General features: G+C 34.9%; 3 pseudogenes; all 3 read left to right on the forward strand.

Moving 5' to 3' along the window:
* The first annotated feature begins 732 nt into the window (after positions 1 to 732).
* LOC120117491 lies at positions 733 to 14,869 on the forward strand (annotated as a pseudogene).
* Positions 14,807 to 17,236, forward strand: LOC120117525 (annotated as a pseudogene).
* A 2,037-nt stretch (positions 17,237 to 19,273) lies between these two features.
* LOC120117526 lies at positions 19,274 to 22,972 on the forward strand (annotated as a pseudogene).
* Positions 22,973 to 23,115: the final 143 nt, after the last annotated feature.

The raw sequence follows: 23,115 nt of genomic DNA on the forward strand, positions 1-23,115 counted from the left end.
TTACCTCATATTAATAAAAAAAATTACTAACCCTTAATATTTGACAAAAATGATGATGCAATAATTAAGTAAATTTGAATATTTACACTTTTAATTCTCATTATTTACATATTTTATCAATTTAGTCCTAATTTTAATTTTAATTAATAAATGTAATCATCCAACATCATCTTATTGAAGGAATTTTTTCTAAATTTTAATTAATTAAATTTATTTTTTACCAATCAAATAACGAGACATGTTAAACTAGGATTGATAAATATATATTAAAAATTATTAATAAGTATATTTTAAATAAATAATAATTTTATAAAATAATGAATATTTTAAAATACTTATAATATGTTGTCAATTTTGATTTGTTATTGAATTCGGTTAAATGATTAATCATTTAGATTATCATACATGTTATCATCTAATTGAATAAATAATTTATCCATTTAAATTAAAATTAGAACAATTGATTGAAATGTAAGTAAAAAATTAAAAGTGTAATTATATAATTTTATTTAATTATAATATCATCATTTTCGTCAAATATTAATAGTCGATAATTTAAATGACAGTAATTTATTAATTAAATAGTCTTATTAAAAATATTAATTTTGAATTCTATGATCAAAGTGAAAGCAATAATATAATTTATTCACTATATGAGTATTTTACCCTAACTTTAATTTTAGATTTTATTAATTATATAAAACATGTTTATCCTGACGAAAAATTTACCTACGCTCTTATATTGAATCTCAAAACAATTATTATCCTAAGGAGAAAAGGAAAAAAACTTCTATTTTTCCCAATCGAAATATTAAACAAAAAAGCGCATCGTCTTCCTCCTTTGGAATCGGGACTTTTCACCTTCTACTCGGCCTTTTAGTCGCCGGCGCTGATTCTAAATACCCGAACCACCCTGAAACCGTAAAACCGGGAGAGACCCGAGTGAAACGGTCTCTTCGTTTTCAAAATATTTGGCGGCCGGCTGTGTTTAATTTTCCTGGCGATTTAAAAGGTGCTCAAGATTATTAAATTGCGCATCTTTTCCAATCATTCCCAGTGAATTCTTTTCCTTATTAGCCAAAAAAGCTCTCATTTTATTTTCATAAAGGTCAGCCTCTTTGTTTCGATCAATAGTTGGGTTTCTTTGGCGGACGATTTTTATATTTATTTTTAACATTTTCCTGGAGGCTACGGATTTAGGAGTTTGGATTGTGAATTTTTGCATGTACTTTTCATTTAGGGTTTGTTAATCATGTTTCTAGTATTCGTTTTTTAGTCTTCGTGTTTGGAGTGCCGATCTATTGTTCGCTCGGTTCAGCTCATGCTTTTCTTCCCTTATTCGGGTTAGGGTTTTTTTATTTATTTTGTGGATTGTTTTGGTTAGAAATTTCATCGTTTATGTGCTCAAATTCATTTGACCAGTGTGCGTGAAATTGAATTCATATGGCTTTAAGTTTGACTTTTCACTTTCTTGTTCATAGTTCGGTGTTTCTCAATTCCTTTGAATTATATTTTGATGCAACGGCGCTTAATTGCTTATGTCAAATTTGCAGTTTTTTTTAACGAGTTTTGAAGTTTTCATATGGTCTTTCATTCCTTGCAACGTCAATAATGACTTTGAATTGTCATTTAACTAAGTTCTTCTCGTTGTTATCCTTGCTTGCTCAGAAAATGTTGCAAACTGAAACGAGTTTTAACGTTGGACATTGAATTTTTTACTTATTCAGCTGGGTAGTGAATAGTGACTGCCATTTTCTTAGTAAATTGTATTATTTAGTGAAGATTATATTCATTTGTCTTGAGGTTCTTTTTGAGCAATACCCATTTTTAATTTCTGTTTCCCTCTATACTCCTATCCGTCAAATGGATGCTCGGGTTATCTCAGATGCACTAACAATTTGTCCTTTGGCCAATTGACTACCCAGGTTCTCAGAAAAGGTTGTGAAGCTGATTTGTATTCCCTAATCTTTTTGCGAAGTTTGTAAAGAGGGGAGTTATATGCCTAGGATTTTAAAGTGAGAGGATGGCATGTTTTAGAAACTATTCAAATGACACTGTTTCACATGGTGTTTGGAAGAGAGAAGGCAGGGGCAAAATGTTGGTAGGGTTCTGAGCTCAGCAGAGAATGAGGACATAGATGGGATTTATAGTGAAAGAGAATTTGATATTAACATGGAAGCACAGTATCAAAGTGACAAGCCTGGCATTTCCAATTCTGAGCAGAGTAGGCTTCATCATGAGATGGTTACTGATAATGGGACTGGCATTTCAAATTCCAATTTTCAGCCAGCAGGAAGAAGAATAGCACCTGTGAAATGGGGTTCAACTTTTTGGATGGACTGCCAGCCTATGGACCGCCAGGGTGGATCTGATTCTGGACAGGAGTCAAAATCCGACCATAAGAATTTGGAAGGTTCAGTGTACAATTCATCAGATGACAGGTTAGAATCAGAAGTTGATGAGGCACAGAAAGAAGTTGGCAGAGCTCAAAGGGGTCATTCTGATGTCCCTGCAGATGAGATGTTATCTGATGAATACTATGAGCAGGATGGGGAAGAGCAAAGTGATACAATGCATTACGGAGGTTTTGGCAATTCTGTTGGGTTAAACACTAGGCCACAGTCAAAGCATGTTTCTGTCAGTACCAATGTTTCCAGGAGTTCAAGAGCTTTAAATAACCATAACTATGATGTTGAGGATGATGTTGATGCAGATTACGAGGAGGAAGATGGTAATACACTTGTCCCTTTGTCCTCATATGCTGCCTTATTTCTTATTACATCATTTTTTATTGAGTCACTAAGACTGAATAAATATTACGATATATTACGATTGATCCATTACATGCAGATTACGAGGAGGAAGAAGATGGTAATACACTTGTCCCTTTGTCCTCATATGCTGCCTTATTTCTTATTACATCATTTTTTATTGAGTCACTAAGACTGAATAAATATTACGATATATTACGATTGATCCGTTACATATAATCCTAGCCTTTATATATACAACACTTAGTTCCCTTGATTTTGAGATGCCAAGTTTTTGCTGTCTTATTTGCAGAAGATGATCCCGATGATGCAGATTTTGAGCCTGACTATGGTCTTGCAAGTTCTTGTGCAGGGAATAAGGTTATTAAATTAGTTCTACTTCTCACCTTCTTTTGTTTTTGTTTTAATATTTTGATTTTTATGTTCTCCTTCACATTTGAAGTTCTCTAAAGGCATATTCTATCCATCCCTTTTCTTTGGCATAAAGAAAAGATAGTCAGGAAGAAATGAGAATGTGAATTACTGAATTGTAGTACTTGAAGCATGTATATTGATGTTACCGGCCTAGGAATTGAATGTCGGGCATAAGTATCTTCTTTGATACGTGTAAATTATGTTTTTTTTACAATCTCTTACTTCAAATTTTAGGATCAAAGTTCCATAAATGTATGGTAGTGAAGTGTCCATGAAGTAGGCACTTTAAAGTGAATAGTACATGTAACATATTGTAGATTCCTGTACAAGATGTTTGGCTCTAGTGTACATTATTGCATTCAAGTTTTAGCTGCACTGACCTTCCGGTAAAAAGAAAACTATTTTAACCATTTAAAGAAGGATATTTTAAATACAGTGAAGTATAATTGAATACTGGATGAGAACATAGTCATGAATATGCTGGGGTTGAGTGTTAGGAATTTATGCCTCTTTTAGAATGTAGAAAAATAGGGTTTCAGAACCTTTTCTTTTTATTCTACTGAAAATGGCAATGAATACTGCGAAGCTTTGAAGGTTTTTAATCTGTCATGAGTTGTAGTATGGTTTTTGATGATATACACTATAGTATTCAATTTTAGGGCCACAATTAAGATTATCTATAATAAATAATTTTCTTTGGTGGTCATGAAGCTTCACCTTGATGGTTGTGTTGCTTATGCCTTATCATTTGCCTGATCTTTCTCCCCACTAATTTAGTTTTTTAAACAGGATAAAGACTGGGATGGTGAAGATTCTGTAGAAGACAATAGTCATGGTGATTTAGATGTTTCAGATGAAGACGATTCTTATTATAAAAAGAAACCTAAGGGTAGGCAGCAGATTAAAGTTGGACGTAATAATGTAAAATCCACTAGAGAGCATAAATCCTCCAGTCGACAAAGAAGAGGGAGATCATCTTTTGAGGAGGAGGATTACTCAGCCGAGGATTCTGATAGTGAAAGTGACGGGGATTTCAAGAGCATGAGAAGTAGAAGTGGAAATCATCATAAAATTAGTGCTCGTTCAAATATGCCAACAAGCATGGGAAGAAACAATGAGGTTCGTACTTCTAGTAGGTCTGTAAGGAAAGTATCATATGTTGAGAGTGACGAAAGTGAAGAAATTGATGAAGGCAAGAAGAAAAAGATGCGAAAGGTGAAGTCTGTAATCTTGTCATGGTTGATATATCCTACATTAATTTTTTTGTTGGTGTGTTTGATCGTTCATATTTGATGTAATTGCTTATAATATTGACTATGTCATTTTAGTTTGCATATTTTCCATATCCATCTTATGTGATCCTATCTAATTTGTTCTTCATCAACATTATGGTTATTTTGTGCAACTTTTCATTTAAAGATCAGTTGGATTTTTCATGTTGATGCAATTATTTGATTCTAAAATGCACTTTAAGTGATATTTTTTTTTAAAAGTTTTATTTATGCATGTTTAGGATAAAGCTGAAGAGGAAGATGGAGACACAATTGAAAAGGTGTTATGGCATCAACCAAAGGGCATGGCTGAAGATGCTATTAGAAACAATAGATCTACAGAGCCTGTTTTGTTAAGCCACTTGTTTGACTCTGAACCAGATTGGAATGAAATGGAATTCCTGATAAAATGGAAAGGCCAGTCGCATCTTCATTGTCTGTGGAAATCATTTTCTGACTTACAGAATGTAGGATTTCATTTTATATTATTTATATATTAGTGCATATCTTTTCTAAGAAGCATAATTTTATGGAGGTCTACTTCTATTGCTCTATGTTTCTCTTTCTTCCTATTCTGATGACTTGTTCTTTGTGTTTCCATGCATGATTTTGCAGCTTAGTGGTTTTAAGAAGGTTCTAAATTACACCAAAAAGGTAATGGAGGATGTGAGATACAGGAAGGCACTCTCACGCGAGGAGGTACATTTGTATCCGTAAATTCTTGTTTCTGAAATTCTCATTTCAACTTGTTCATGATCAAGTGAAACGCTTTGGAAGTTCTACTCATTCTTTGCTAATGAAATTATTATCTATCTAAATTCTTATGAACAACAATTCATGCACTGTTTATTCTTCCACCATGCTGAAATTTCTTGGGTCATTGTGCTGGTAAATGTACAGTAACTTAGACAATAAGTATGGCACCTGTATTTAGTTCCTCGATGATTAACTATTTGAAGAAACAAGAGTGTAGTGGAATTGGAAAAAGTGGTGGGACAAATTTAGATTTTGTTCATTGTATATCTTCTTAAGTGAAGGCTGTAACTCTGGCAAGATTTCGTTGGCTCTGGTCATTATCTATATACGCGAGGGCCTTCCTCTTGTTGGGAAACTTGGTTTGTTGCATTCTTTATGTTATTCTTTTGCCAACATATATTCTTATTTAGCATATGGAGAGTATCACTTTATGATATATCAATACCTTCATTTGTAGTTTTTAAAAAATGTTTTCTCACTTGAGATACATCATAAATCTCATTGATCTTGGGTTTACTGTGGCTTTATTTGGGAGCCTGGAATATGTGAAATAGTTCTTCCTGCCTTGCCTGGGGGAGTTTATTATATAAGCATTCTAAGATAAGCATTTTTTTGGTAGTAGCTCATATGTTTTCTCTCTTACCTGCTAGATTGAAGTCAATGATGTAAGTAAGGAAATGGACTTGGATCTAATCAAGCAAAATAGTAAGGTTGGTTTTCGTCTATTTTCTATTTCTTCCATTGTTATGATTGGTTTAGTTGTGCTTTGTAAGTTTTTTGTAATTAGTTTACCATGTGTGTTTCAGGTGGAGAGAATAATTGTTGATCGAATCAGTGAAGATGCCTTTGGGAATGTGATGTCAGAGTATTTAGTCAAGTGGCAGGGATTATCTTATGCGGAAGCAACCTGGTAATGGTTTCGATTGGCATTTCTATAAAATGCTACCAGTTAAGAGAGTCTATTCTTGTGGTGCTATTACGCACTGTGTTCTCTTTCAATTTCTTCTAGTTGGTTCTTGGCTTTAGACAGCTGCAGTGCTTATGACATTATGATTATAGTTACATATTTGTTGTTTCAGGGAAAAGGATATAGATATTTCATTTGCTCAAGATGCAATTGATGAATATAAGGTAACACGTTTGACGTCCTGCAGATTGGCTTTCTTGTTTTGCCTATTGTTACTTTTGTCCGTAATTTGTTAAATATTCTAGGAGATTAAATTGGTGTGTATTAATCTAGGCAATTGTTGAATTGAGCATTAGGTGGTATATCTTAATATATAATGTCCTTTATAATCCACCATATATTATTACATTGTCCAGTCATCTGATTTTCCTGTTGTATAAGTCTCGTTTTAAAATTTCTTGAATATGCTCAGATAAAAAGTAAAATTATCTTGTACTGTTATACTTAATTAAAGACATGTTTCTCGTCTTGTAAACAGGCTCGTGAAGCAGCAATGGCTGAGCAGGGGAAAATGGTAGATCACCAGCGTAAGAAGGGCAAAGGTATTCACTGCTAATAGTGTTCTCCATACGTGTTTATAAATGTATTTTGTATCATACATCCACTGACCTCCATTTCCCCTTGAACTCATTCTTAGTTTCTGCTAGGTTTATTTTTATTATTCTACAATTAATCATGTAAATGGATCATTGAACTGGGTTACATTTTTAATCTTTAGCAAGTTTGCGGAAATTTGATGAACAGCCGGAATGGTTAAGGGGGGGAAAGCTTCGTGATTATCAGCTGGTGGGTTTGAATTTTCTTGTAAACAGGTATATGTTTTTCTCTGTTGCTTTAGCTTAGCCTTTTATTTTTACTTAAAATGGTTGCCTTACAGTTAAGAATTCTTTTATATATATTAATGCATGCTTTCATATTTACATAACAGTTGGAGAAATGATACTAATGTCATTTTAGCTGATGAGATGGGCCTCGGTAAAACTGTTCAGTCTGTATCTATGCTTGGTTTCTTACAGGTACTCCTTGGGCTTTTAAGAATAGCTATCATTTATGATTTTTTAGGTTTACGATGTTTTCATTGATATATATTTTTTCAGAATGCTCAACAAATACCTGGCCCGTTTCTTGTGGTTGTACCTTTATCCACCTTGTCAAACTGGGCTAAAGAATTTAGAAAGTGGCTTCCTGATATGAATATTATTGTATACGTTGGTACTCGTGCAAGCCGAGAGGTAAGTCATGTTTTTCTTGTGTATGTGCTCTTTTTATTCAAGCAGGTTTGCAATTTGCATTATGCAGTTGCTTTAATATATATTTTGTACATTACCACTTTGTCTCCTATATATTTGCTGTGGTGTGTAGCTCTTTTAGTCTTTATGTGCTTACTGATGTTATAGTTTTCTGTTAGAACTTGTTTCACTTACTGGTCACTTGTGTATCTTACATAAGGTGGGTGGTAGTTTCAAATAATTTTAACCTTAGCCCGTGAACCTCACCCCAATTGTTGCTGTTTTCTTTTCTTCTTTTGTTGCCAGGTCTGTCAGGAATATGAATTTTACAATGACAAGCAAATTGGCAGACCTATAAAATTTAACACTCTGCTGACTACATATGAAGTAGTTCTGAAGGATAAGGCAGTACTGTCTAAGATAAGATGGAACTATTTGATGGTCGATGAAGCTCATAGGTTGAAGAATAGCGAGGCACAGTTGTACACTACACTTTCAGTATGCTAATTGTATTTTCCCCTTTCTCGGAACAAATTGTATTGGTTTGTTACTATGGCTAATTATTGGATGATGTGTTTCTGTTTGCTCAGGAATTTAGCACAAAGAACAAGTTGTTAATTACTGGAACTCCATTACAAAACAGTGTCGAGGAGCTATGGTATTATTTCTTTTCCTTGTACTTGCATATTTTTGGAGGTTTTGCTCACATTTACTTCCTTCTGTACGGACATTATTTTCATTACTTGGTGAAGTTTATTTGTTTGCTTTTCATTGTATTTTGTAACAGCAGCAAGTTCCTTGAGGATAAAATTCTTCTGTCAAAATTTTATTTATATAAAATTTGTATGTATATAATGTTTAATTATAATTTTGCAATTTTAAAGAAGTGCTTTGTGCTTGGATAAGTTTGCATTTGATTTTTTGGACAAATGAAGGATTTGAGAAAATTGCTTTACCATAACTGCTATTTATGTTACCTTTTTGATATTCTTGTTGACCGCTGATCTGCCTTTATATTTTTGCCTTTTCTCTTGTTAAATGTTACCAGATCGCCAAGTTTGGAATTCATTTTATTATAACTATACTCTCAACCTTGATGGAATTCATTAATTTATTCATTTCTAATTTTGTAATCTATCATTGCAGAAGTACTTACAGTTCCTTTTCATTGATTGATGAATGAATATTGCATTCTTCTTCAGCTAGTATATTCTGTTACTATAACATCTATGAAAAATATTCCACAGGGCTTTGCTTCATTTCCTTGATCCTGACAAGTTCAAAAGTAAGGATGATTTCATTCAAAATTACAAGAACCTTAGCTCGTTTAATGAAATTGAGGTATTACAGTATGATTCATTACATCTTAGGTTGTTAAGATATTTATTTGACTTGATCTAAACAAAATCCTGTAATTAATTTGCAACACAGCTTGCTAATCTTCACATGGAATTGAGGCCTCACATTCTTCGAAGGGTTATCAAGGATGTAGAGAAGTCTTTGCCTCCAAAAATTGAGCGTATCCTTAGGGTTGAGATGTCCCCACTTCAGAAACAGTAAGTCGTACATTTATTTTTCTTGTGAACTTGCAACTTTTTCCCATTGTATAAACATGTGATATTTTTTTTTGATAGGAATTGAAGGCCTCGTTAAAAGCCTCCTTCATGATTAAAGGAGCTTATAGAGAAGCTCCTTAATCAGCGGAAGGAGGAAAAGGGTGCCTTAGGATTTTATTAACCATAGAAAGAACACGATACAACCAGGGAGCCACCCCCAATATAAACAAAACACCAAAAACAGCCACAAACAATCCTAACAGAACCAGCCTAATCCATCGAACCAACAACAACAGCCTAAAAAACAGACTGGCCAAACTAAAAACCTAAACGTGGCCCGATAGACTCCCAATCAAACAAAACAACCATACTCAAGGGTGATATTATTTGTATTTTTCAGGTACTATAAGTGGATTTTGGAACGCAACTTCCATGACTTAAATAAAGGTGTTCGCGGCAATCAGGTTAGTATCTCTTATTATTTTGCTGCTTGGAGATTTCATCTCTGCAGCCTTTTTGTGGTGTTTGTCTTTTGTTTTGGTTTTACTTGTATTTTATTACTGATAAAAGTATGCTGTATATAGATAAATTATATATTTCTGTAGAAACAGTTTTCAGAGTTTTCGTTCCTTTCTGTTTGTCAAGCAGTGTGACCAGTTATAGAAGATGAGGTATTTCTTTTAAATTGCAGGTCTCACTTTTAAATATAGTAGTAGAGCTGAAGAAATGCTGCAATCATCCTTTCCTGTTTGAAAGTGCCGATCATGGTTATGGTGGTGGGGATACTGGCATGCGTGATATTAGTAAACTGGAGAGAATTATATTAAGCAGTGGGAAGCTAGTTATACTTGACAAGTTGCTTGTGAGGTTGCATGAAACTAAGCATCGTGTTTTAATCTTCTCGCAGGTTTGTATTGGATGCTTATAGCCTTATAAATACTTCTCAGCTATATTTTTGCTTCAATATTTTTATTCTCTTTATTTATGGGTTGGGCATGTTTGATAGTTGTCCTTTGGATATTAGGATCTATGCGAGCCTGTGTTTATGTTTTTAATGGAGGATATGCCGGATTAAGTTATGCGATCTGGTGTTTTACTTGTTCATGTTCTGATAAAATGATAAAATTCCAGATGGTTAGAATGCTGGACATATTAGCCGAGTACATGTCTCTCAGAGGATTCCAATTCCAGAGGCTAGATGGTAGTACAAAGTCAGAGTTGCGACAGCAGGCTATGGATCATTTTAATGCACTTGGAAGTGATGATTTTTGCTTCCTTCTTTCTACTCGGGCTGGTGGCCTTGGTATCAACCTTGCAACTGCAGACACTGTCATAATATTTGATTCTGACTGGAATCCCCAGAATGATTTACAGGTGTCAAGCTTGATAGTGTTTTTCCTGCATCATTTTCTATGTTTGTTTGGGAATTTAGTATTTTTATTTATGATTGTTTTATTTTGCTTCAGGCAATGAGTAGAGCTCACAGAATTGGGCAACAAGAAGTTGTCAACATTTACAGATTTGTGACAAGCAAAAGCGTTGAGGAAGACATCCTGGAGCGAGCTAAGAAGAAGATGGTTATTCCCTTAACCTGCATAAATGTGTTCATATATATATATATATATATGGGCTAGGATCCAATTACATAGTGTAAAACTTTTTAGTTTTACATTTTTAGGATCATTTGATGGGAAAAATCAAAGGCTGAGATTAAAAGTAGGAAATGAGAAGATATTCACTGGATAAAAAAGGAGTTAATCTTCAGCCTTTTATTTCCCCTCATCCAATGATCCTAAAAGGGTATAAAACTAAAAGTTTTACACTAGATGTAAGTGGATCCTAACCCTATATATTATATACGCATAAATGCTGCCTTTATTAGTGTACATTATGTAAATGTGAAATGAACCAATTTAACTCTTTTGCTTTGCATTTAAAGAGTAATTTTATGCCTTTTTTTTTCTTCTGCGGTGCTTTCTTTAGGTGCTTGATCATTTGGTGATCCAAAAATTAAATGCAGAGGGTAGACTGGAGAGAAAAGAAACAAAGAAAGGGAGCTATTTTGACAAGGTAAGGATATGTTTTGACTTGATGTGCCAACTCAAGTATGTAGTCATTGCTAATATCTTGTTTGTGTCACTTTTGGTTGTTGGAGCCAACCACATGATTAACCACTTCGTACATGGAAAATATCATGTGGCTTTAAATTTTTAATAATTTCTTTATATCTGACACTATTCTACGCTTCTTCCAGAATGAGTTATCAGCAATTTTGAGATTTGGGGCTGAAGAACTGTTCAAGGAGGATAAAAATGATGAAGAAAGCAAAAAAAGGCTGTTAAGCATGGACATCGATGAAATTCTTGAAAGGGCAGAGAAGGTTGAGGAGAAAGAGGGTGCAGAGGAAGGGAGTGAATTGTTGAGTGCTTTTAAGGCAAGCTACTAATATGTTGTAATAGTGGTTGAGTTTTGTTATAGAAGGTTTACATATTCTTTCAAGTCTTATGAAATTGTTTTTTTTTACTTAATTGTGCTCAGGTTGCAAATTTCTGTAGTGCTGAAGATGATGGGACTTTCTGGAGTCGTTGGATAAAACCAGATGCAATTGCCCAAGCTGAAGTATGATTCTGTTATCTTCCATTAATCTATTCCTACCAAAAGTTTCTTGAATGTTGCTTGTATATTTTAGGTTGTATGTTTGCATTAGATAATTAGTTGGATCCGTTTGCCTAAGTTATTCTTTTTGCATTAGGATGCTCTAGCACCTCGTGCTGCAAGAAATATCAAGAGTTATGCCGAGACAAGTCAACCTGAGAGAAGTAGCAAAAGAAAGAAGAAGGGTTCTGATCTTCAAGAGCTTCAGGAGAGAGGTCAAAAGCGCCGTAAAGCAGAATTCTCTGCCCCATTGGCACCAATGATTGAGGGAGCAACTGCTCAAGTGAGAGGATGGTCTTATGGGAATCTTCCTAAGAGAGATTCATTGCGATTTTCTCGAGCGGTATGGTTTAGACTTCTGGAATTTGTCATGCATATAAGAATATATTCCTTTCAAATTTCTTTCCCTAAAAACTTTGCAGCATGTAAAGGATATGGCTACTTAATAGCATCCGCCACAAATTTTCTCTTTTTAGAGAAATCCATACACCATGAAAGTTCTGTAAAGTTCATTTAATTCTTAGATATGTTCTCACCCAAATCTTTCTTTTAAAGCAGTAGTAGCTACTTAATGTATTAGTTAATCAAAGCATTGCATATTTTTTAGTTTTTCTTAGTTACAGGTTATTAAGGCATTCTTGATGTCCTTCTAACCACTTAAATTTCCTTTTAAACCTCTTTTAACCATTTTTGCTTCATTAGCCCATTCCTTCCAATTAGAAAAGGCATATGTTATATCCTTCCGCATGTCTTCTTTAATATTTAGTATTTGCCTCTTCAATTATTGTAGGTAGTTTTGACCATATATCTTGTTTTTGTTTTGGCAATTTCTTTATTGCTCCAAAATTCAGGTCATGAAATTTGGGAATGAGAGCCAAATCACTTTGATTGCGGAGGAAGTTGGTGGTGCTGTTGCAGCAGCTCCATTTGATGCACAGATTGAGCTTTTCAATGCCCTTGTTGAAGGGTGCAGAGAAGCTGTTGAAGTGGGAAATGTAGAACCCAAGGTTCGTTGAAGGAGTGTTGAATTGTATTTGGTTCCAATTCTATGCTTTCATACTTCATCATTGTAATTCTGAAGTCTTTTGTGGTTCTTATATTTTTTTGGTAATTTGCTTCAGGGACCATTATTGGACTTCTTTGGTGTTCCTGTCAAGGCAAATGATCTGTTCAATCGTGTCCAAGAGCTTCAGCTTTTAGCAAAGCGAATAAGTCGATATGCGGATCCCATAAAACAGTTCCGTGTGTTGATGTACCTTAAACCCTCTAATTGGTCTAAAGGGTGTGGGTGGAATCAGAGTATGTATATCCTATTTTATACTCTCTGTTTTTGGAGGGTAACTAAATGAAAATTGCTATGGACTTATCATATTTTCTCATGTCAATTGGCACTAGTTGATGATGCAAGATTACTTCTGGGAATACACTACCATGGATTTGGGAATTGGGAAAAGATAAGGTTAGATGATAGACTTGGCCTCACAAAGAAGATCGCTCCCGCTGAACTTCAGCACCATGAAACCTTTCTGCCACGTGCTCCTAATTTGAAGGAGCGTGGTAATGCACTATTGGAAATGGTACAGCTCATACTTGCAATGACAATGATATGCAGAGTAATTTTATTGTTTAATAAAAAATTGTGGATTTGTTTCATTTCGGTTCTGTTGGAAAATTCTGTAATTGGCTTTTGTTAATGAATTGATTATCGGAAAGTTTAAGATTTTCTTTGTGAATGTATCTGGTTGACATTTCTCTGACGGTTCGCAACTTCGTGTTTTTTTGCATGCTTGTTTGTGTGCAATGCTTTTAAGCATCATGCATGAGCTAGGCTTCATATTGTTCTCATATTGGGACCTTTCTCCACAGGAACTTGAAGCCGTTGGTGGTAAGAATGCTGGTGCCAAAGCTGGTCGTAAGGCTTCGAAGCAGAATCCTCAGAACATATCAATATCTCGTGTCAGAGACAAGAAGGAAAAACCTGGTTCTGCTAAGGTCAGTTTTAAAATAGGTAGGGACAGATCCAAGAGGCCTCAAAAAGTTGAACCATTAGTTAAAGAGGAAGGTGAAATGTCGGACAATGAGGAAGTGTACGAGCAGTTTAAGGAAGTGAAGTGGATGGAGTGGTGTGAAGATGTTATGATTGATGAAATAAAAACCCTTCGTCGTCTCCAAAGATTACAGACTACCAGTGCAGATCTTCCCAAGGAAAAGGTCTCCCTATTTCTGTTCCCAATCCCTTATTTGACGTTTCTTTGCATACGGTGTTTTCTTTCTTTGTGCGTCCTGGAGTTGTGTTTATAAGGTTTTCTATTTTCTTCTAGGTGCTTTCGAAAATTCGGAATTATTTGCAGCTTCTTGGATGGAGGATCGATCAAATTGTCTTAGAACATGAAGATGAGCTCTATAGACAAGATAGTATGTGGTTCTTCATTTTCAAACCTATGCAATTGACCTCTCCAATGATGTGCATATTCACATTTTATAAACCTAAAATAGGATAAATTCTTTTATTTAGTTTCAATTTTCATTGCAGGGATGACTATGCGATTATGGAACTATGTCTCTACATTTTCAAACCTTTCCGGTGAGAGGCTTCATCAGATTTATTCAAAGCTTAAGCAGGACGAGGTTGGAGGAGTTGGACCGTCCCATATCAACGGTTCCATGCACAGTCATATTGATAGAGATGGTGACCCTAATTACTTCCCTCCTTTTTCTCGTACTGTCGATAAGCAACAAAGGTACAAGAAGAATGCAATGGCACAACAAGCATCACAACCAATTCACAAAGGCATTGATGCTGCAAAGTTTGAAGCTTGGAAACGTTGGAGAGCAGAAACGGGCAGTCATCACCAAATTCAGCAGGGCCCAACTCAAAGACCTCCCAATAGTGGTACTCGTGTAGTAGATCCAAACTCCTTGGGGATTCTTGGGGCAGGACCATCCGATAAACTACTTGTTAACACTGAACGACCGTTTCAGAGGCGTCAAACTGGATTTCCACAAAGGCAAGGTTTTCCCTCAGGCATAAAGTAAGCCTTTTAGTGCTGCGCTGGATGATATTCTGTAGAAAGAGTTGCACCAATTTGCTTCAACCGTGTGGCGTTGACTGCTTCAGCCATTTGAGTATTATCTGCGATTCTTTTTTCACCATGGGAATAAAAAGCTGCTATTCCAATCTGACTTTATGCCTGGATCAAAGAGGTTATCCGCCAGATGGGAGCTGCGTCAATGTAAAGAAAAAGACAGCCGGCTAACAACACAGCAGGCAGTGACTTTGTAACCATTTTTTCCCGACTGATTATGGTTTTCGGAAGTCCAGTATTTTTGTTTACGTATATAGCATAGGAATAGCAGGAACAACAAAAATATCGATTCAAATTCAAAAATACATTCATGAGATATCTTTTCCATGGCAAAAAGAATGCATTATTATTTATGTATTTTTGCTTTATAAAAAGGATGCAAATGCTGTTAGCAATAATAATAATATTGGCATAAATTTGCTTCTGGTGGGTAGAATTTATTTTGGAGTTCGTATTTGATACATTTATTGGGGTCAACAATCCCTTACGATCATCGATTAATTCTCCATATAGATATTAGATAAAGAGATTGTACAAATCGGTCGTATTTATTATCGGCATAATATTAGATTCGCGAGGTTCCAGGTTCAATGTTATCATGTGTAAATATCACGTGTGAGTTCTTCATCAAGATTTATTTTAGTTGAAGTCTTGTTCAAATATATCACTTATAATTTTATTTATAATTTCAAAAAAAAAATATCTTCTATTATGATATAATAAAGAGTTTGATAGAGTTCAAGTTTTATATTATATTAATAAATTTTGTGGTCGGTTTGTTAAAAGTTGATCGTATAAAAAATGTAATGTTTTAAAATTAAAATTTAAATATTGAAAAACATAGCCATTGATTAACCTAATAGAGATTAGATTGAATTTAAACTTTCCGTGGATGATATCTACAATTACATTGATAATCGAATACGAATAACGATCTAATAGTCGATTTATCAAAAAATAATTGTATACTATAATATATACTAAAATAAGTTCATCCCCACACATTCTACAAAAATAATTATATCACTTGCATGTGACTTTCACAATAATAAATAGGAAATAATTTAGTTAAAGTTATCAGTGCGTTTCTCGGATACGAAAAAGATGGAGTATGTGTAGGATTAGGGAAGAACCATCTCTTCATTCCGGATCCAGTTAACGTCCCGGAACCTGTTATTCGGGCCATGAACCGGACCAATGAGGATTACCGTTCCCTGCCATTCCGGCAATGACAAAAACCCTTGTTGAGGATGCCAAGAAGATCTTCAAGACTAGTACTGGAACTCCTACTACAAGTATTCATGGTGTCAACAATGTTAACAAGTTTTATCCAACTTCAAACCTGCTAGATGTTATCTCTTAAGGATGACTACATAATCATATAGAGTTGAACATCGGTTTGATTTTGCTGTTTGTTTTTAGGAACTGGTGCCTGGGAGAGTACACTTATTGTTGCCCTAAGACCCAATCGTTTCTTATTGGACAATTCATTCTTCTGTGGATTGACAAGCAGCAGCGTCTCAAGTTCAATGTCAACATCGTTGAAAGCGAGTGGGGTCGAGGTGCTAACCTCAACGTTATGGTCGCAAAACTGGATGCCGACTGCGCGCACACGATCAAGGCTATTTGCATAGTTCACAACGAGACTGCAACCGGGGTCACCAACAACTTGGCCACCGTGAGAAAACTACTTGGTCAGTGTAATAGTTACTGGAATACTTTAACAATCGGGCACGGTTCTCATTATTTATACTTTTTTCTATATCTACGAGCACCCGACACTACTACTTGTTGACGAGGTTTCCTCGATTTATACTCTCGATTTCCGTATGGACGAATGGGGAGTCGACGTGGCCTTAATCGGCTCACAAAAGACGCTTTCTCTTCCGAAGGAGATCAGTATCGTTTGTCTTAGGCCGAAAGCTCTCGAGGCATCCGAAACTACGAAATCAGTTCGAGTTTTCTTCGACAGGAACAACTACTTGAAGTTGTACAAACTGGGAACGTTTTGGCCATACACTCCTTCAATCCAACTACTGTATGGGCTCAGAGCAGCTCTGGATCTCATTTTCGAGGAAGAACTCATTGAAAGGCATAGCCGTTTAGGCAAAGCAACAAGGTGAATACATAAAAACAAACATGTTTTTTTCCAACTTATCACACAGCTCTGCAATTGTATTAAAGCTAGCTGTTATATTGGGAACATACTTGCAATGGGTGGACGCAAAATTTAATGTCAGAAGTTCCAAATATCGATAGTTCAGAATTTGTTAAAAGGCATGGAAGAGATACAATTTGAGCTTAGGCCTTGGCCTTAACAAAGTGGCCGGAAAAGTTTTCAGGATAGGACATCTCGACAACCTAAACAACGTAATTTCACATATATTCCGACATGAGTATAGTTTACGTTGGACTCAAACTCGTAACTTAATGCTACAATTCTTTGTGTATGTACAGCTGCTATTATACTCTATTTCATACCATGTTTGTTTGTTTTTTCTTTTATCATACTTTTGCAGCTCTATAAATAAAGAATTTAACAATTTTTAATTAGGTATTTAAAATTTTCATTTAGTGTAATTAGATATTTAACATTTTTTAATTATATTTATTTAATTGATTTATACATATTCCAAATTTAAAAGTTAACGTTAAAATTTTAAATATGAATATATGTATTTCAAAAATTTTAAATATCTAGTTATATCAAAAAATAAAAAACTGAAGTACTTAATTGCACCTAAAAAATTAATACTTAATTATATTATTAAAAAAAGTGATATACCTAATTGTAAAATAATAAAAAGGAGTTATATTTTTTGTTCGAACGGTGTTAGGGTTCTGAGATAACATAATAGACGGGTATAACGTTAACAATTGTTTAAATTTGAGCTGCTATGTTTGATATTTTGGAATAGTTTAGGGGCTTGCAAGACACATTACTCCAAAAACTAAGAAAAAACCCTGCAGAAGCAGAATCCCTCTCTGTGACGCCGTCGCTCGTTCCTCTACACTTTAGTACTCTCTCCAATCACAGAACTTGTATGTTTCCCTAGAAATATCAGAGGGAAATCGGGATAGGAAATATGAGTAGCCGGAAAAGTCTTCTTCTACGAATTGGCGACAAAAGCCTAGAATACAATTCCTCTTCCGATTTTAAAGACCACATTGTTCGTACCTTCTCTGTAATTTGTTTCCCCGCAAATAAACCCTAGTCCGTTCTGCTATCCCCCTCCCCTCCCAAAAAAAAAAAGAATTCTTTTCGTCACTTAATTTTTTTTAGTAATTTTTTCCTTTGGAGCTTTACGGAGAGAGTTGGCGCATTCTTCTTCTGAAATTTTACCTGTAATCTCCTCTCTCTCTCTCTTTAAAAAAAGTTTTAGTTTACATTTCCCGTTTTAGTTCTGGCATGGTTGAAAATAATGAGATATTTTAAATACTTAATGGAAAATCAGGAAGTACTTGAATAAGGGTTTGGAGTGCCGACGCATGTGATTAATTTGCGAATGTATCCTTTTTCACGTTTAGAATTGGAATATTTTTAAAAAAATTGTAACTAAGTGAGGCAAATTAATAGCAATTGACAATAGTTGTGAATTTTCATCATCTTTTGATCGAATTAAAATTCAAATACTCACAAATGATCAAGGGAGAATTGATTAGTTGTTGGAGTTGAAGTTCGGTGTTAATTTATTCAATGTCTTAGTGTATGAAGTTGATCATTCCTTCAAACTTAATTCTTGGATCCCTGAAGATTGCGCTATTTCATTAGAACTTGTATCTCCTATTTGATTGTGAATGTTCGGTAGCTGTATTCAGAGGTATTTTTTAATTTGGGGTTGTTATTGTTGGTTTTTATTTTGCTATGTTATCTTATATTTTGAGGTGTATTTTAGAAATAAGATTATTGTCTTAAAGGCTTTTTGTTTGAAGATGTTTGATCTCTAGGTGATATGGTTTGTAATGGCATATATTCTCATACGAGGGATCGGTGTTACCACATGTACTTGATCTACTATTTAATAAAATATGAGACACTCTTTTCTTCCTTTCTATGTTCTTCAACATATTTCTAAGTATGTGGAAGAATACGAAAGGAATTTTTAATGAGACCTCTAACTTCTATAAAAAAAATTAGGGCCTTTTTTTTATGTCTACCTTTAGTTAGTTTAGTTGTGCTGTAGATGTAGGTTACTATTATCCTATTTTGGAACTTTAATGTTAAAGTTTGATAAATATTTATGAAAAAAATGATTTTTTAGTTTAACTTTTGGCTGGCTTCTCTGAAATTTATAATCATATAAAGTTCTTAAATATCTCTGTGGAGTTGATAAAAAATGGCTCCATTTTATTTTACGATAAGTTCAAGTCATTGCAAGAAGAAGGCATAAATACACACAGTAAGTACAATATGCTAAGAAAATTTGGTTAGACTGTAATTGAAAAAGCATAGAGGGAAAACAAAGCCTTATATAACTAAGATTGCTTTCGTAAAATTACTCCACTCCAATGCTTTCGTAAGGAGACATGATAGAAAGGATGTACGTTTTGGTTGGGGCAACGAGTAATGGTTACAATCAATCTTAACCTCCCTTAGTTGGGACTGTGTTGTATTGATTTGTACTGAACATTATATTATACTAACCTTGGTATGTTGCTACATCTTGGTAACATTTCTCTTTTTATGCCACTTGTTAATCCAGAGCATTGAGAATGCACCTGCTCTTGAAGAGTTGCTACCACCCAAGGGTGGTCCAAATTTCAAGTACAGTGGAGTTGATGGTCAAGAAAAAAAATGAACAATAGCAGGCACTCTCCGCAGAGCTTAGCAACAAGGTGAAAGGAAGGCAGTCAGCACGTGAGATAATTGTATGGATTGAGGAAAGTATATATCCTATTCATGGCCTGGAAGTTACCCACAGTGTGGTTGTACAAACTCTTCTTGACATTGGATCTAAAAGTTTCACTCATTTGATCTCCATCTTGGAGAGGTATGGGCAGGTCATGGCAAAACTTTGCTCTGATCAGGATAAGCAGGTCATGCTCATAGCTGAGGTTGGTTCATATTGGAAGAACAATACACAAATGACAGCTATAACAATTGATAGGATGATGGGTTATCGTCTTGTATCAAACTTGGCCATTGTGAGATGGGTCTTCTCTCCAGAAAACATTGAGCAATTTCATTTATCTGATCGTCCATGGGAGGTATATCAACAGATTCAGCTTAATCCCCCTCCCCAACCCCGTCCTTCCCACAAACAATAGCATGTGTGTTTAGTAGTTTCCTTGCTACATAGTATTTAATATATGGTTGGATTGAATACTGTAAATTTAGATACAACTAAAAGTGCCAAGTCACCCAAATCTTCCTGAAAAGATGGAAACTCACCAAATATTGATTTTTTGGGTGGGATTTGAAGTCCAAGGAATTAATTTAAGAAAATAAGAAACAAAAAACCACTGGTGGGAAGCTATGATCTAAAAATTGAAACAATTGCTCCTTTGCTTCGCTGGAAAAGAGCCAGAAATTCCCCCCTTCCTCTTGTTTCCTTTCGTATTTTGAACTCTGTAACTGCTTGTGCATTCATCTATCATGTATTATCTTTTGAGAATTAATCGTGTCTGTGTGGTTATGTGTTCATGTTAATTGTATCTTCAAAAAAAATCCATTTCAAATACTTCTTTAATTCCACAGGTCCTCAGGAATGCAGTTAGTAAAACATACAATCGTATCACTGACCTAAGGAAAGAGATTTCATCTCTGAAGAAAGGTGTTATATCTGCAGAAGAAGCTGCATCTAAGGCGAAAGCAGATTTAGAGGCTGCGGGTCAAAGCTTTCTCTAGTGGAAGGTGAACCTATTCTTGGTGAAAACCCTGCGAAGTTAAAGCATTTAAAATCTGTGGCTGAAAAGGCCAAGGAAGAGGAAGAATACATGCATGACTCGTTAGAGGCCAAAGAGGCTCTTCTTGCTCGAGCAATAGATGAAAATGAGGTACTAGATTCAACTGGCATGATTTGTTGTTCAATAGCTTTGCAAATTTGTGTAAAGACTGTCCTTGCGGTTGAGATCTTCACTGATTGTTCTGGAGTGTCTAATTGAACAATCTTATATGGTTGATGAATAGACCAGTAGTAACAGATATCCCTTTTAACTAGTATGTTCTGGTCTGCATTGAATGTTTCCGTTGCTTTTAAATACTTTTGTATTAGTGATTATGGAAGCACTCAACATGCGTGGTAGTTCTATTTTAGTTTCCATCACTCGTGGATTATGCACCAAGTATTCTCCTCTTTTGTGACTCATATTTTCTTGTTTGAATGCGTACTCTCTTCTTTATTTTCCTCAATCCTTTCTTAAGTTTACTGCCCCCATCATTCTTGGTCTGTAACTAAGCTTAAATTATCTGATTAACCATCTATTAACTCAGTTTATCTTCTAATTACCTTATTCTATTTTTCTGTGTTATTCAAATGTGTAGGTTCTGTTCCTCTCTCTATACAAAAACTTCTGCACCGTATTGATGGAACTTTTGCCTGATGCATCCAACGATATGACATTGCAATCATTAAAGTCTATCCATGGAGATTCAATGGCTTTTGACCTTGAAGAATCATCGACTATGGAGGTGGTTGATGAGAAAGGAATACCTAAGAAAAGGTGCCAATTCCCCAATCTTTCCCTCCCCAGAGGCAGACGGTTATGAGAGCCAGAGCACCCCCCCCCCCCACACACACACAACACAACAAAACCCCCAAATGGAAAACTAAAATTTAGTTCTTTACAAATTTAAAAAAAATATATATTTGCCCCCTTCAAAAAAATTTAATATTTTTAATTAAGTCCCCTCCTAAAGTTTTTAAAAGTTCCATTCAGTCTCAATTTTTTTGAAAATTTTAAGTAGCCCCCCTCAAACTGTGCTGCAACGATCCGCCACTGCCCACTCCCCTGCCCTATTGTCTCTATTTATCTTTTTGTGCACATTGTCATTTAATGATATATAAAATATAAAAGTGAGTTAATTATTTTTCATTTCTATTTTGCAGTCAGTCAAATGGAGGTAAAGCATCGAATACTTGCAATGCAAGGGAAAAAGAACAATGGTGTTTATCTACTCTGGGCTATGTCAAGGCTTTCTCAAGGCAATATGCATCTGAGGTTAGATCCGTTTATTGAGCTCTTCGGAAATTGCATTGCATTGTCTTGATGGTCTTGTGGTGTTTTCTGACTTTATCGTCACCAAATTTGTTCTTCTATACCTGCTGCAGTACTGTTCTTAATATTAACTGAATTTGAAATCACATTTAATCGACAAAATATATGTGTTACGATTTGAAACTTTTGTTGCTATTCTAATACAATACTGGCCCAATTTAAGAGGAGACCACAGTAAGTCTGTCATTCTCATGTAGTCTAACTCCACGTAGCCCTCTTTCCGGCTGCTGGTGGGCATATCCCTTCAATTACTTGTGTGGCAGAAGAGTTGATAAATCTCATATCTTGCATGTTCTAAAATTGACCTAGGCTGTGGTGTTTAGGCGCTTTGTGAGTTAGTGGAAAGCAAGGCGTGATATGGGCAAAAAAATATAAATGGATTTGGATATCACCTGTATTTCAAGAGACGATAATTCCAAAATATTGAATATATATACCAATCCTCCATGAAAACCAAATTATGTTGGTTAATTCAGTTAAGTCGGTTTTAACCGAGTTTTGCTCACCATGCTGCTTGTTGCCTCAAGCATCCGATGCACATATTTCTCCTTCTAATTGCATTTTCTACTAATCTGCATTTCTGGCAGATATGGCCTCACATTGAGAAGTTGGATGCGGAGGTGTTCACTGAACGGAAAGCTGTCTATTCCGGCCTTCGCCGGCTGAGCGAGTTGTAACTCGCATGGTGATATGCTATCCATTTTGGACATAAATCGGTACCACCCCTCTTTAACCCTTCAATTTTTTTTATGTACATGAATTAAGAGAAGTGAAAGAACATTGTTTATGATCCATCACCGTTGTTTAATTTATTTCGTCAGAAGTAGATGCAATAGTTTCGATAATTTAGTGATGAATTTGATGTTAAGATGTGACCATGATGTGTACTATAGTACGGCCCTCCTAAGTAGTCGAGTTGCATGATATATAAGCCTAGTGTGAACAACAATTCTGAAGAGTTGTGTTTTTTTTTTGGTTCTCAAACCTTGTAGACATACTCAACTTCAAATAATTTCAATGTTCTTCATGGAAATTATTATATCCCTTGAGAAAAACTTGGTGAATATATATATATATATATATTTTTAATATCTAAAAACAGAAATTTGGAGCATATTTGATGCATTATGGATTGACGTATAAATTTATATATTACGACATTGTCTAATTAAATATTTATTTTCAAAATAAT

Source organism: Hibiscus syriacus, unplaced genomic scaffold, assembly GCF_006381635.1.
Source record: "Hibiscus syriacus cultivar Baekdansim isolate YM2019G1 unplaced genomic scaffold, ASM638163v2 tig00110320_pilon, whole genome shotgun sequence".
Classification (NCBI taxonomy): domain Eukaryota; kingdom Viridiplantae; phylum Streptophyta; class Magnoliopsida; order Malvales; family Malvaceae; genus Hibiscus; species Hibiscus syriacus.